Source organism: Bos grunniens, chromosome 29 (assembly GCF_055505025.1).
Source record: "Bos grunniens cultivar Pamir isolate PY7600 chromosome 29, Bosgru_T2T1.0, whole genome shotgun sequence".
NCBI lineage: Eukaryota > Metazoa > Chordata > Mammalia > Artiodactyla > Bovidae > Bos > Bos grunniens.
In genome coordinates this window covers 26,079,039-26,093,568 of record NC_141193.1, presented here as the reverse complement: position 1 = coordinate 26,093,568, position 14,530 = coordinate 26,079,039, and the positions used below count along the sequence as shown (strand labels likewise).

The following is a 14,530-nucleotide window of genomic DNA, read 5'->3' as shown; positions in this document are numbered from 1 at the left end:
CACACTGGTGAATCTCTTATTTTAAGCCATGTACTTATTTTTCTGATTACTTTCTATTATGCCCAGTGTTTCTGCTTTTGCATTTGTAGATGAAATATATCATTTGCTCTTTAAACAAATTGCTTTAAATTAAGTAGTCACCATGAATAAAGATGGTAAGTAAATAAGCAAGACAAGTGGTAGACAAATATGGCAAAACTATAAAGATGGCATCAGAATGACTAAGCTTGGGCGACTTTGACTTAAGTCCAATCTTACAAATAAATTTTCTGGGGAATTTCAAATGATCTTATCAGGATAATATGAGATGACTCTGAGAATGTTCATAATTCATTTTACATAACTTTCTGTCCCACTTCTCAGGGTCTTGGAAATAATCTGGTCTTCCAGGAAGACTGACTGATAGCATCAGGAATATCAACAGGCTTTTGAGACTGTGGTCCTGGGCAGGTTATTCAAGCCCCTTTGCCTCACTCCTGAGCCTGGGAAGGGAAGCCAGTGAAGCGGCCTCTTCATTCCACGGGGTGCTGAGGAAGACAGAAAGATGCAGCTACGCCTTCTAAATGAAATCATTAATTTCAATGATTGTTTTTAGTTGAACTGATTTATCTAAATACAATTTTCAATACATATAATCCGAGGGTTGGAGGAGAAAGGCTTGTATTAAATTATTCCAGGAAATGAATGTTAATGGAGGGAAAGGTTAGTATCTGGATATACCCTTTTGGAAACTACTTGTTTACTTTGGATCCTTGTGAATATTCATGAACATAAATGATCCTGAAGCTAGAATGAACAGTCTACCTCCCCTCCTTTGCAGCCAGTGTCAAGTGGGAGATAAGGGCTTCGGAGCAATACTCAGAGTCATAGGTTTCTTCCCTTCCGACTGGATGCCCCCTTCCTGAAACTGGAGCAGGTGTGGCCACAAGGGGTCAAACGCCCTCAGTGGGATGCAAACACACCAGCTCTCCTCTGAGAAGTTGGCTTCTAAAAAAGTCAAGAAACAATGTGTTGGCATACAGTTGGTGCCAAATAAAAGCAGCACTTGGCTGTGGCTGACTCCCTCAGCCATAGAGCTATGGCTGAAATCTCAGATAACCCCAGGATGCATATTCACTATTAAGACAGGGAAAGGAGGGGGGTGATTTTCTCCCTAGCCATCCCACAGAAATGCTACTGGCACTTAAAGAGTTGCCCAAAACCCACTGTAAGAGGACATAGGAGTAAAGATTGAGAATAAGGCCAAGGAAGTAACTCACCGCTAATTGGGCAGGATAAGTCCAAATTCCCTGTGGACCTACCATGGTCATTTTTAGCCAAGATGCCACAAAACACATCCTAGAACACATCTGATAAGGGAAAAAGTTTTCTGGGGAAATGTTTGTAATAGTCACTGTAACTAACACATTGGCCCGTAACAGTTTAGGGGGACTGAGGTCATATTCACTGCATAAGGCAGCGAGGTTGGGTTCTTTGGCAGCTACAGCTTGTCCACAAGACTAGGACCTCAGAGAGGACATGAGAAATGCAATGTAAGACTCCACATGCAAAGTAACCCTTGTAACAATAGTACACAGGGCTTCCTAGGTGGCTCAGTGGTAAAGAATCTGCCTGCCAATGCAGGAGATGCAAGAGACATGGGTTCGATCCCTGGATCAGAAAAATCCCCTGGAGGAGGGCATGGCAATCCACTCCAGTATTCTTGCCTGGAGAAACCCATGGACAGAGGAGCCTGGCAGGCTATGGTTCCTACGGTCACAAACAGTTGGACACAACTGAGCAACTGAGCACACACACACAGGACAACAGTATACTTGATGTGGGATGCTAACGACAGCTAGGGGGAAGAGGAACACTGGCTGGCTCAGGTGACGTGAAAAGGATGCCTCCTTCCAACTCCAAGTACAGATGTTCCCTTTCAGAGGACCCTGCGAAGTACTTTGCACATTCATTTGGCCATTTGTTCATTTAACAAATATTTATTGGCTTCCACCTTTGAGCCAGATATTGTGGTAGGTATCAGAAACTCAGCAGAAAACCAGAAAGATATGTCCCTGAACTCATGAAACTTACCTATAAATTGGGTGAGATGGACGATAAGTTAATATATTAATAAACAAGATGTGTCCGTGCATGTGGTATGTCACAAGCGAAGGAAAGAGAGTGACAGGGGTAGTGATTGCAGAGGGCACCGCTACGATGGAGTGTGGTGGGGAGCACGGCAGACTTCTGAGAATAAAAGGAGAGGTAAGTGTCATGTGAAGAGCCAGGGAGGAATATTCTAGGCAAGAGAATAGTCATGGAAATAAAAATAAACAAGTGGATCTAATTAAACCTAAAAGCTTTTGCATAGCAAAGGAAACTAGAAACAAGATAAAAAGACAATCCTCAGAATGGGAGAAAATAATAGCAAATGAAACAACTGACAAAGGATTAATTTTCAAAATATACAAGCAGCTCATGCAGTTTTCTGCATACCAGAAAAACAAACAACCCAATGAAGTGGGCAAAAGATCTAAGTAGACATTTCTCCAAAGAAGACATACAAATGACTAATAAACACACGAAAAGATGCTCAACATGGCTCATTATTGGGCTTCCCTGGTGGCTCAGAGATTAAAGCGTCTGCCTCCAATGTAGGAGTCCTGGGTTCGATCCCTGGGTCAGGAAGATTCCCTGGAGAAGGAAATGGTAACCCACTCCAGTATTCTTGCCTGGAGAATCTCATGGACAGAGAAGCCTGGTAGGCTACGGTCCACGGGGTCGCAAAGAGAAATGCAAATCAAAAGTATATTGAGATATCACCTCACACCAGTCAGAACAGCTATCATCAAAAAATCCACAAACAATAAATGCTGGAGAGGGTGTGGAGCAAAAGGAACCCTTTGGCACCACTGGTGGGAATGTAAACTGGTACAGTCACTATGGAAGACAGTATGGAGATTCCTCAAAAAACCGGGGAATTCCCCAAAGAACTACCGTATGACCCAGCAGTCCCACTCCTAGGCATATACCTTGAGGAAACCAAAATTGAAAAAGGCACATGTATCCCAAAGTTCACTGCAACACTATTTACAATAGCTAGGACAAAGAGATAACCCAGATGTCCATCATCAGATGAATGAATAAAGAAACTGTGGTACATATATGCAATGGAATATCACTCGGCCATAAAAAGGAACACATTTGAGTCAGTTCTAATGAGGTGGATGAACCTAGAGCCTATTATACAGAGTGAAGTAAGTCAGAAAGAGAAAAACAAATATTGTATATTAACACATATACATGGAATCTAGGAGGATGGTACGGATGAACCTATTTACAGGGCTACAATGGAGACACAGATGTAGAGAACAGACTTATGGACACGGGCGTGGGGAGGAAGGAGGTATGGGACGAATGGAGAGAGTAACTTGGAAGCATATACACTATCATCCGAAATAGAGAAGGCCAATGGGGATTTGCTATATGGCTCAGGGAACTCAAACCGGGGCTCTGTAACAACCGAGAGGGGTGGGGGGTGGGAGGTGGGAGGGCGGTGGGAGCGAGGGGACGTATGTATACCTATGGCTGATTCATGTTGATATATGGCAGAAACCAACACAATACTGTAAAGCAATTATCCTTCAATTAAAAGTAAATACATTTAAAACATTTTTTAAAATAAGTTTGGAAAAATAAATAAGGGGGAAAAGGCATTGTAATGAACACTTTTAATATTCCAGAAGGTAAAATCATGGAAATAGTACTCTATAAATCTTGTCTCTATGGAAAAAATAAAAGAATATTCTGGGCAAGGGAACAGCCAAGACAAAGGCCTAGAGGTGGGAAAGAGCTGGAAATTATGAGAACAGGAAATTATCCCTAGTGCCTGCTCTCAAATAGAAAAGGGTAATGTGGGGTGATTTCAGGAAGCAGGCAGGGGCGAATGGCACAAGACCCCACAAGCCACAATAGTAGGGGGAGGGGATTTTATTCGACATTCAACCGGCAGTCATAGGACGCTTTAAACAGGGAGCAAAAGGATCTAAGTTTTCAAAAGGTCACTCTGGCCCTCGTGAGAGGAATGGACAGAGAGCTGGGGTCAGGACTGGAAGCAGGGAGTCTAGTTACCTGGCTGCTGGAATAGTCCAGGTGCAAGAAGCTTAGGCCAGGGGACGGGAGTGGAGACTGAAGGGAGTACAGAAAAATAACTGAAAAAGATTCGGCAGACTTTGGCACCAAAACTTCCTGGATGGATAAATGATGACTTGGCTGAAGTTTTACCTGATTTGATTGGCTTTTCTAAAATTGTCCATCATAAAAGTGAAATTAACCATATACCCAGGTACCAGTTCTAAGTCAGAGATGGGCAGCAAACCTCTTCAAATTGAACAACAATCAATTGCTGTTCTATAAAGGAGGCATCAACACAAGCTCAGGGCAGCGTTTCCATCTGGAGTAAAGAAAAAACAGCTCAATGGAAACTGGGCTGTCAGGAGCTCCCTGTCTGTCTTCCACTGCCTCCTACCTGCCCCCATGATCTGAGCCAATTCTCACTCTGCAGTTTCAAAGTTAAGAGCCCGAAACCTCCCCAGAACGAACTGTAACTTCCAAGGAAGAATGTGGTTTAGCATTATGCTTCAGTAAACGCAGAAGGCAGGCAGAGATAAGAGAATTAAGGGTACCTATTAAAGGAGCCGGAAGTCCTGAAGAAAGAAGAGCCTGCACCCGGCCAGAGGCTGAGTTCCATCACTGCTGGCAAGTTTGCAGAGAAGACCTCTGCCTCCAGGCTTCCTCAAAGAGCAGCAGAGGGGTGGCAGTAGGGAGGAAGAGTTTTTTCCTTCATCCCTCTGGAAGCCTAATGTGCGTGCCAGTTAGAACGTGGGTCACCAGTAGTCCTAGAGAACGGTGCTTGTTCCCAAGGAGTGCTCGCCCTGGGAGCAGACCACAGAGCTGGGCTAGACACCAAGAAGGGGCCATGCTTTCTACCACTTAGAATCAAGTTCCCCTGGTAGTAAGGGCTTTGACTTCCAGCAAACCTTATAAGGGAAAGTGCAGAGGCTAAGGGACCCATGAAGATCACTGGCACAGGAGTTCCTAAAGTCAGTGACCTGGACTTAGATATGTATTTGGTATGGAAACAAGCAAAAGTAAGGTTCTCCTTTCAGGTTTTGAATTCAATCACCTCCCACTATCTGGTGGCTCAGACGGTAACGAATCTACCTGCAATGCAGGAGACCTGGGTTCGACCCCAGGTTGGGAAGATCCCCTGGAGGAGGGCACGGCAACCCACTCCAGTGTTCTTGCCTGGAGAACCCCCATGGACAGAGGAGCCTGGAAGGCTACAGTCCATGGGGTTGCACAGAGTTGGACACAACTGAGCAACTAAGCAGACAGCCCTACCACTTAGGGGTATAAATGAGTGGTGCGTGGGAAGAACAAGTACTCCGGCAGGCCCAGAGTGGTCGCTCCCTCCTGGGGGGCCCAGCAGTGGGGCTGCACAGAGTTGGCAGAAGAAGGGGAACATCTGCAAGGCAAATCCTGGGTGCCTGGCACCTCTACTCAAGTCAGCACACCACAAAGCCCCGCTGGAAATCCTCTTTGATGGGGAGGCACGACTGCCTCCGTAAGAGAGGGGAGTCAACGAGGCCGGCAGTCATGTAACCAATGGGCAGCAGGGCTGAAGTCGGAATGAGTCAATCCCAAGTCCCATGTGCTTTCCACCCCTATCAGCCCGCACCCTCAGCCCAGCCACACTCTCCCCTGGGGGACTGAGTGCCTGCCCTTCAGAGGTCTACAGCCTGGGCTTCCATCCCAAGCATGCAGCTTGCCCCTGGCTCTTACCTAGCTTAGGGAAGGTGACCAGTCCCAGACGTTCTCACCTGTGAACTTCTCGAGGCAAGCACTCAAAGCGCCCTAACTCTCCTACTGGCAGTATTCACCCACAGCCATGGGACAGGGTCGCTCTCCTCGGCAGATTAAGATGTGTCTTAGAACAGCTCTCAGGCTCAGTTTCTTCCTGCCCAGCCCCAGGCCTGCAGATCACTCCCCACGGGCTCCGCACCTGGGCAGGAAGGGTAACTTGGCGGGCTGGGCACGCTCCCAGGCTACAGCAGATTGGTGCACGTGTGCCTGGGCTGGGCGGGAGGGCAAGGGGAGGAGTCCTGGACTCCTCTGCTCTGCCCGCTTGTCACCTGGCAGCTGGGGAGGTGGTAATGGTTAACCTGGGAGAGTGCTCCATCTTCCTCTGGTGTCCTTGGTGTGAGTGACGTCACCACCCCCGCAGGACTCACCTGCAACCGAGGCCTGGCACGGTCCCAGCAGTGACTGGTTAAGGGTACAGGCTTTTCAAGCCAGCTTGATTTGGATTCAATAGTGTGGCTTCTTCTGTCACTAACTGTGTGGCTCATGGTAAGTTTTATCCTCTGAGACTTAGTTTCCTTAGGCATAAATGGTGAGCATAGCACTTATGTCATAGGGCTATTGTGCAGATTAAAGGAGACAATGTGTGCAAACAGGGCTTGCCACCCAACAAGTACTCAATAGTTGCTTAATAAAAAAGAAAAGCAATGTTCTTTCAAAATAAGTCATTGCAACTGCAGTTCTTCCCTGGAAGGGGCAGCAGATTCAACCCCGAGAGTCCTGCCTTCTGGAAATGGAAAGAGAAAGGAACAACTTAAGCATCAACCTGGTGGTAGATGCTGTGTCTGACTACCTCCCAAACACAACATTCTCAAATCTGTGGAAGTGGTAAAAGATCTGGCCATTCACTCAGCACCTACTTATAGGCAGGTGCTTTATATGCATGTCTTCTGATCTATTCAACAATCCTGTGAGGCCAGAATTATTCCCATAGAGGAGGAAGCCAAGGCTCAGAGATGTCAAACAACTCGCCCAGAATCACACTGCCGGGGAGAAGCTGGAATCACATAATAATAAACACTAGAGCAACATTTTCATAGTCCTTATGCTATTCCAGGTATTATTCTGAGATCTTTACACATATTGACTGATGTAATTCTCAATACACCCCAGGTACTGTGATTATCTCCACTTCACAGATGAGAATAACTGAGGCCCCGACAAGTTAAACAAGGTCATACAGTGGACAGCTGGGTTGGAACAAGAACCAAGATAGGTTGGCTCCAGAGGCCTTACTTTAACCATTGCCCTATCAAAAGAAAAAGAAAAAAAACCTCCTTGCTTTGCCCACAGCACTACCCTGCCTCTAAAAAAATGAAATCTCATGAGTGCTGAGGACACTTTTTAAATCAGAGACAACTGTGTTGGAATCAAAAAAATACAATGGGCTGGAGCTTGGAGACGTTAGGGTGTGAGAGGAAGCAAATCACTTTGCTTCTATGGATGTCAGCTGGCCCAAGAATGAAAGGATTGGAGTGGACTAGCAGTTTGTACCAAAATGTCACAGCTCTAACGGTATATGGTTCTCTGAAATGGGCCTTCCTCCTTCCTGGGAAAGACCACGAAGTCCACAGAGCTGGGAGCGGAGCTTGCCAACAGGCCCTCCCAGGGCAGCCAAGGCACATCAAACGGAGGAGATGGCATGAGGCCGGAGCACAAGAGCCGCCCACGAGCGAGCATCTGAGTCTGGGAGATCCTGGGCAATTTACCAGGCCCTTGGTTTTTCCCCTTTGGCAAAGACAAGGAAATAACTCGCCTTCGAGGGTTGCTTTGAGGTCATAAAAACGGTCATAAAGCATTTTCCCAGATTCAAAGCCCGGGTTTGCAAAATGCTCTTGAACTCAGCCATGAGAAGAGTCATCAGAGAAGTCGGGACTTTGCAGGATTCCCAGAAAGCAGTCTGAGAATGTCAAGAATCTTCATTACTTCTCCATGCTTCTTACAGCTGAGTCTGGTCCAGAAAGAGGAGAAAAAAATGCCCCAATACTAAATCAAAGCAACTCAGAAGATATTCAAAACAGTACTATGCTGTTTAGCATAATTATATGCTCTCCAGTTCTTCAAAGTCTTCATCTCTCCCATCGGATAGTAAATTCTTAAAGGCTATGAAATTTGCCTCTCTCTCTAATCATAACCTGTAGATTTGCTGAAACATTCCCAAGACGAGACCCAAATTCACTTCCCTGTGCACTGACCTTCCTAATTCTCTTTTTTCAAGTGGCCTGACTGAACTCAAGTCAACAAACATGTTCTGAATGCTACTATGGGCCAGGCAGCATGTCATTTGCATTACACTCCAACTACTTTGAAAAACTACACAACAATAACAGCTGAAAATAGCATCAGCGTCTCAAGACTGGAGTTGGGGCTGGGGGAATAATCAAACCATCCCTATTTGAGGAGATCAAAAAATGGTTTTGGAATTTCAACTACTCGGTTAAAGTCTGCTTATTTTATTCATTAGGTATTCATATAATACGTATTATATAAATTCTTACTACAGAAGATTGAGTCATTCATCCATTCAACAATTATTCCTGGGGCAGCTGCTCTTTGTTAGGCAATGTGCTAACAGTCCTGAGAGGTTCAAAGAAGAAAATTGGTATATTACTTATTTTACTGGAAGTCTAATTTCAGAGGTCTACGGCTACCAATTTTAAACTAGAGTAATGGTGTCTCTCTTCCTCGAAGGTGATAAGATTAATTCATTCATTCAGTCAACTCATATTGGGCATCTTTCTTGTGCCTGGTACTAGAGATAGGCTAAGAAGCAGTCAGGCATGTTTCTTGCCTTCATGGAGGCCAGCCATCTAATTAAGGAGGCAGCCAATTACTAACCGCAATAGATGTGATGGAGGAAGAAAAAAACAAGGGACTGAGATTTTGAAGGGAGTACCTGCATAAGATAGATAGATCAGGGAAGGTCAGGTCTCCATTTAGGTTGAGTCCTGAATGATGAGAAAAGGGTCAGTCATGTAAAAAGTGGGGAGAAGAGCATTCCAGGTCAAGGGAACCATAGATGAACCGCCCCCCCACCCTCAGGTGGGAAAGACATGGTGACTTCAAGGCAGGATGGTGCAGGAGCCCCGTGAGCAGTCAAAGGAGGGAGAGACAAGAGATGGGGAGGTAGGCAGAGCGCTCGGTGCAGGCGCCTCTAAGCCAAGGTGGTACGTTTGGATTTTATTCTTTGTGCAAAGGGAAGCCACTGAAATGTGCTTGAAGCAGAAGGAAGGGGTAGCACTCTGCTGCTGTATGGAGAATGGACAGTAAGTAGGCAATGGTAACACCGTGGAGACTGGTCAGGAGACCACTGCAGCTCTCTGGATGAAAGATGACGGTGCCACGTGAGGAAACGAGAAGTGGTTAGATTTTAGATCTGTTGGCAAGGTTCAAGCAGAAGTACTTGCTCTTGGGATGAAGGCGTGCAAGGGAGGAGGACAACAGGCTGGGTCCTCAGTGGCTGTGAGCCTCCGGTACACGGAGGACTATTTACTGCAGTGGTTCTCAATCAGAGGTGACTGTGCTCCCTAGAGCACATCTGGAAATTTACGGAGACATTTTTGACTGTCATGACTTGGTCAGGGGGAGGGGTCCGCTACTCAATATTCTAGCATAGGTCGAAGCCAGGGATGCTGCTATAAATTAGAGTTAAATAATTGTCTGGCCCCAAATGTCTATAGTGCCAAGGGTGAGGAAGGCCAACTTTCAGAAGTGAGGAGAGGAGATGGTGTGAGGGGTTACTTAATGCCGCATCTGGGACATATTAAATTGGAAATACTCATGTTAAATTGTCCTTGGAACCACACTGCTTAGAAATGAAGAAAGTTAAAAGCAGGACTGGCAAGCAGGCTCCTTGGAGGAGGAGAGAATGTGAGTCCTCTCTCTCTGGTCTCCAAAAACCCAGTGGTCCTACTCATGATCCTCTCTGCTGCTAAATTATGAAAGAAATTTCGTAAAATCAAAACACGAGAGTCTCAGAAGTACAGATTGGGAGTTAGGGGCGGACATACACGCACTGCTATATTTAAAATAGATACCCAACAAGAACCTACTGTATAGCACAGGAAACTCTGCTCAATATTCTATAATTTGGAAAAGAACTTTAAAAAATGGGAGTCTCTTTAGACTTGCCACTCACCCTGTTTGCACTCACCTTCCTTTCTCCCGCCCCCAGTTCTGCCTATTCTGCAAGCTCACTGCCAGGACCCAGGTTTCCAAGGTTTCCCTGCGGTACCCATCCTTGCTGTGTCTGAGTTCAGCAGGGTCTGACTTCTCTGGCAACTGCTGTGTATTGCACCTCTCTATGTATGCCATCCTGCCACTACCCACGTTTCTCCTCAAGATTTCTCACACCCCTTGGAGGAAAGGATTCTACCCATCTTCCAGATAGAGAAACTGAGGCTCAGACAAGTAACCTCTGGAACAAGCTGATGGCGATGGTGACAGGCACCAAGTATGCGATACCTGCTGCCTGCATCAATGCACCAGACAGGCTGCCTCCCTCTCTTCTCCTACAGCACTTAGTCTACAGCCTCAGGATGATGACGGAGTCCTGTTTTAGACCACGGCTCTCCTATGAGTGGCTGGCACACAGCTCGTGCCCGAGCCTCTGTAGAAGCACGTTAGCCCTGTGTGAGCCTGGCCTTTCCAGGTGGTTGACTGAGAGCTTGACAGCAGGGAAGCACCTTGGGGAGGAACAGAAATGCTCCCCTTTTCTCTCTTTCCCAAGATCCCACCAGATCCACCAAAGAAGGAAGCACCAGTAGTATTTCTGGCTGCCATCTGCACACCCACGGGACACGCTGTGTCTAAGCTGGCCTGGCAGAGACCAGTGCTCTTCAGGGTCCCGGTTACTGATGGGTGGAAGGTGAGAAACTGTGTTTAAAGGCAGGAATTTAGTCCATGCAGCCTCTTTTACTTTTGGGGTACAGGTACCTCTGACCCATTTTCTCTGCTCAATGTCTCCACCTGGGAGTCCAGTTAGGTCAACTCTGGCCAGTTCACAGAAGACAAGGCAGGAAGCCTTCCTTTGGTCTCAGATCTATGTCATGATCTTCACGATTTGTCAGAAATCTTGGATTCGGGGAGTTAAATGGGGCACACCAGGGACTTCCCTGGTGCTCCAGTGGTTAAGACTCTGTGCCACCATTTCAGGGAAGCAATGGTTTAATCCCTGGTCAAGGAACTAAGATTGAGCTTGCTGCACAGCCTGACCAAAAAATAAATAAAAATAAATTTTTTAAAAGTGGCGGCATACCAGAAAGTGCTTATCCAGGTTAGTGAAGGCTACCTATCTTTGTCCAGGTTAATAAAGGTCACCTGTCTTTGTCCCTAGGGCGGGAAGATGAGGGAGGGCACAGCCTTGATTTATGTTGCATTCACATCCATCCCCCTTGCACAATTTGGGCCACAGTTTACATAAGAATTCAATAAAAACTCAAAAAATGATATTATATGGCACAGCCAAGGCAATCCATCACATTCCGTTCCCCTCCCTCTCTGACCTGCTCCCCTTCCTGAGATCCTAATTTTGCGCAGTGATAGGGCAACAGCCTGGCTTTCCCAGGTTAAAAGCCTCAGAAGTCTTTAAACTCCCCTTCTTCTGACAACCAGCTGGCCAGCCCTGGCAATCTTGCTCCAGAATAATGCTCCTACCCAAAGAATGCCTTTCCCAGGCCACTACTTGAGCTTTCACTCACTCTACTGGGAGCTCACCAAAACATAAACCCTGGGACCAAAGCCATGACGTCGCCATCATCTTTGTCTTCACCAGAACAGAGCATGGCCCGTGGGACAGACAGCATGTTCACGACCTGGAGCACGTGTAAGACCACGGTTCCAGCTGACAGTCTTGGGCCAGGGAAATTCAGAGGGCCAGGCAGCACGACCTGCAGCTCGTCTTCTTGCGCAGGTGACACCAAGGAGCAGAATCAAAAGGGCCTCTTCCAAACCTACACCCCCTCTACTCCCAGAGCGAAACTACACCCCACACACAGTACAAGGTGAATGAACTCCAAAGAGCTGAGCCCCAAAACCACCAACTCCCAGCAGGGACACACAGGAAAACCATGAAGATAACTGAACCTCAGGATGACTTGAATTCCCATTTAAAGGGCCTGGTGATTTGCTCCAGGCTTCAGTCCAGAACTCTATTCTCCAACAAGGGTAGGTAAAGGTCTCATCTTTTGTGCATGTGTATAAGGAGGAGGATGGAGGGGAAGGAAGGAGATGGGGAAAGACTACCCTCTGGGGAGGCCAAGGCAGAGCCCCGTATCCACACCGCTCATGCTTCCCAGGCCTAATATGCCTGGGGAGCCACTGGGAGCCATGACATCAGAAACCTCCTGGAATAACGGCCACTGTCTTGCAGCTATGACACCCCAAAAAAGTCAACCCACACTGAACCTGGAAGGGACCTCAAGTGGCAGGAAAAGGAACTGCAGCCAGGACCCAGACTCGCTGGGAACCACCAGAGAGAACCCAGGAACCTCTGCAGCTCAGATTCCCTCCAGTTATTTCACTAACCTTATAGTACGCAACACCACATTTCACGTGATTCCACACTGCCTTACGGGGGTAGGGAAGGACTGGCAGTTTTGAATTAGAAGATGTAAACTATTACATATAGAACAGATAAACAACAAGGTCCTACTGTATAGCAAGGGAAACACATTCAACATCTTATAATAAACCATAATGAAAAAGGATAGGAAAAAGAATGTACATATGTATAACTGAATCACTCTGCTGTACAGAAGAAATTAATACAACATTGTAAATCCACTATAAAACAGAATTTTTAAACTAAAAAAAAGCCATTGCCTTATCATTAAAAAAAAAAAAAGAAAGAAAACTGGTGACTTCATAGTTGCTCCATTCATTGAACAGGTTTGTGTGCCGGGTGCTATGCTGGTTGTGGGGAAGGCAAAGATATTGAAGCCTCAACGGCAGGCACCCTGCAAGCATCTGCAGAGTCCAGGCAAGGCAAAAGCAAGGTGGGGGCATGAAAAGGGGATTCTTTATCCACAGTGTCTTCATCCACAGTGGCTACTCTGGAGATATAATCAATAGCGCTCAGCATCTGAAACATCTCAGAACTGCACCATACACAGCCTTGAAACCTCTATTTTCTCCTTGAAAAAGTCTATAGCTGTGTATCAATCTGTACATTCTTATAACATAGAACACTTCCAGGAACTAAGTTAAAGGATAATGCACCAAACTTCCCAGGTGATGCCATGGTAAAGAACCCTCCTGCCAATGCAGGATACGCAAGAGACTCAGGTTCGGTCCCTGGGTCAGTAGGATCCTCTGGAGTAGGAAATGGCAGCTTGCTCCAGTATTCTCTCCCGGAGAATCCCATGGACAGAGGCACCTGGAGGGCTATAGTCATTGGGGTCACGAAGAGTTGGACGCAGCTGAACACACATACACACACACCAACCTCCAGATTCCTAGCATTATCTGATTATATACATGCTTTCTCTTTTTTGACTAATTTGCTATCTGAGAACTCTTCTCTTCTTTACCTTGTGTAAAGAAGATGTGCAGCCAACCTTCACTGAGTGAGAAGCAACTTAAGAAGGTGAGAGAGCAGAGGGCATGCAGCATGGATTCAGGAAATACAAAGTAACTCAATAGCTGTCCCCACGTTGTCCTGGGTCAGAAATCTGTGTGTTCAAATATGGGCCTCTTTAAACCAAAACCTAGTTCAATCTGGAATAGTCCCCTAACTAGAGAGGCAGTGGGACAACTTCTGAAGACTGAACTCTCCCATGTCTATAGCTCCTCACTTTTCCCCATACGGCAGCCAGACATTACTTTGTGGAGAGACCATTTACTACTGCAGTTAGAACTTGAAAAAACAGCCAATCAATGTAATAAACCTAGTTCACTTCATTTCAAAACATGAACTCATTGTTATCTCAGGAAATATCACCTTACTCTTTAGATTAAATGTTAGCCCAAGTCTAGGAGGCATTCAACAGTGAGAAAGTAATATACTTTAGTTGGCTTCTCTAGGCTCAAGTTTCACCAAAACAAGTTTCATACAGAGATTCGCCAAGTACCGGGTAATGGGATATGGCGGGGTTACGTCATCTGCGGCCCATTTCCAAAGAAACGTGGCTTTTCCAGGTGGAATTCTAAGTGCTCTCTCTTCTCTTTATAATTTTTGTTGCACCAGTTTGCATGATGAGTATTAGCAGATGCATTAAAACTGGCGATAAGCTATGAGGCCTTGAGGCGGTTCGTTTCATCTGTCTGGGTCCCCACTTCCGTCTTTGTGAAGTGGATGGTTGGAAGCTACTAGTCAGGGGGCCCTTTCCTGAGCTAACATCCCAAGATAGTCAGTCCTGGACCCCACTGTCCAGCTCTTCCTGTGGTTGCCTTGGCACAATGTCTCCCAACCAGCCTTCGAGTCCAGCACCCAAACATGTGTTAAGTCTTCCATTCTCTGAGTAGGGATGGAAACAATTACCCAGCAGATTGACTCAGTTTATCTCCCAAGTCCACTGCTCAGCCAAATAGTCAATCCTGACATTCATCCACCTTACATATCCTCAACTGCTTCCCAGGCACAGGTAAAGATACGAAAAAGAACAATCTGGGCCCTTGATCTGGTGAT

The 14,530-nt window shown here is 46.2% G+C and overlaps 1 protein-coding gene across 12 annotated transcripts in view; it reads right to left on the bottom strand.

The window, feature by feature from the left end:
- The window catches only part of NAV2 (neuron navigator 2), a 423,563-nt gene that overhangs the window by 327,651 nt on the left and 81,382 nt on the right, over positions 1–14,530 (bottom strand). The window contains exon 1 of one of the 12 annotated variants that reach the window (XM_086385198.1): positions 5,827–6,022. The exons of the other annotated variants lie outside the window; for them this stretch is intronic. The gene's annotated coding sequence lies outside the window, so the exon portion shown is untranslated. Of the gene's footprint in view, positions 1–5,826; positions 6,023–14,530 lie in introns of those variants that run through there. 12 annotated transcript variants of the gene reach the window in all.